Source organism: Lolium rigidum, chromosome 3, assembly GCF_022539505.1.
Source record: "Lolium rigidum isolate FL_2022 chromosome 3, APGP_CSIRO_Lrig_0.1, whole genome shotgun sequence".
NCBI classification, from domain to species: Eukaryota; Viridiplantae; Streptophyta; class Magnoliopsida; order Poales; family Poaceae; genus Lolium; species Lolium rigidum.
This window is the reverse complement of record NC_061510.1, coordinates 23,917,362-23,918,664: the sequence shown is the minus strand read 5'-3', so window position 1 is coordinate 23,918,664 and position 1,303 is coordinate 23,917,362.

Genomic DNA, 1,303 nt, shown 5'->3' with positions numbered 1-1,303 from the left:
TAGATTTCTCCACGAGCAAGTTCACCCTTGCTCATGTCAAATTTGAGTATTTTCTATTAATTTAATGCAAAGCTATATGACTTATCATTCCTGCATTGAAAATGAAATGTTACTTTTCCAATTATGAATATGACTATGTGGTTGGCAATGGAACCAAGGTATGTGTTGATTGGTGGAGGTTCCATTGCATGGGTACTATTCATCTAGGACTAAGTACCAATGCCAGTCCGATTGATTCTAGCGCCGTACATATCGCGTTGACCATAAGATCTATAATGGCTCTGGGAAGCCAGCTGTATCTTTCCCTCTCGCATGCCAACGGATTGGTAATAAGGGTTGCCCGGATCAGTCTATCTTTGGTAAAGGTGGGGACATGTGGTCCTGCACAGTCTACCATTAGATACAGGAGAGGGTAGACTTATTATTGGTCTATGAAGGATTGTAAGGGTTGTCCGGATCAGTCTATCTATGGTGTATAGAACAGGGCATATAAGTTGTTCGGCTCAGTCTACCTTAATGGTATAGGAGAGAACAAGTGCCTGGGTTAGTCTACCCATAAATATAGGAGAGGACAGACTTACAAAAGGGTGGGTCTGCGAGGTCGCGGAGAAGGCGGTGTGGGCTTGGATCTTTATACCTGGCCTCACACCAAGGAAGTGTGAACGGGGGCAAGTCCCTGCGGATGGCAAAAAGGGTGAGATCTCTTATGGGAAAAGTAACGCACCTCTGCAGAGTGTATTAAATTGTGGCTGTCACTCCTGTTCCGGGAAGGGAACTGCGAACGCGGCAGGAAAGGAACTCCGTGAAGTTCTAGTCAACCTGTGAAGACTGACGGGCATAGTTTTCAGAATAAAATAAACCTTTTGAAGAAATGATTTCGAAACATGCATTGACCTAAGATTTTCTGATCGAAGGTCGTAGCTAGTGCATCAAACACCTTTTACTCTTTTGAACTTGCTGAGTACCCCTGTACTCACTTTATTTCGACACCCTTGCTAGACTGTGATACGGAAGTGGAGGCCATGACCGATGGAGCACCAGGAGGAAGCTACGAGCTGGTCTACGAGGAACCTGATCTTTCCGGAGGAGTTGAAGGCGTAGACTATGGGATAGTCTACGGACCCTATGACATGGAGGTGGAGGAGTAGTGATATACCTGAGTAGCATAGAGCCGAGCAGCGTAGTGGCATACTTAAATAAGTTGCTGAGCTCTTTTCATATCTAGTTGGTTTGTACTAAGTACCTTATGTTGTAGGGTGTTCTCATCGGACCTGTGAGAATACCAACTTGTTAAGACCATGAT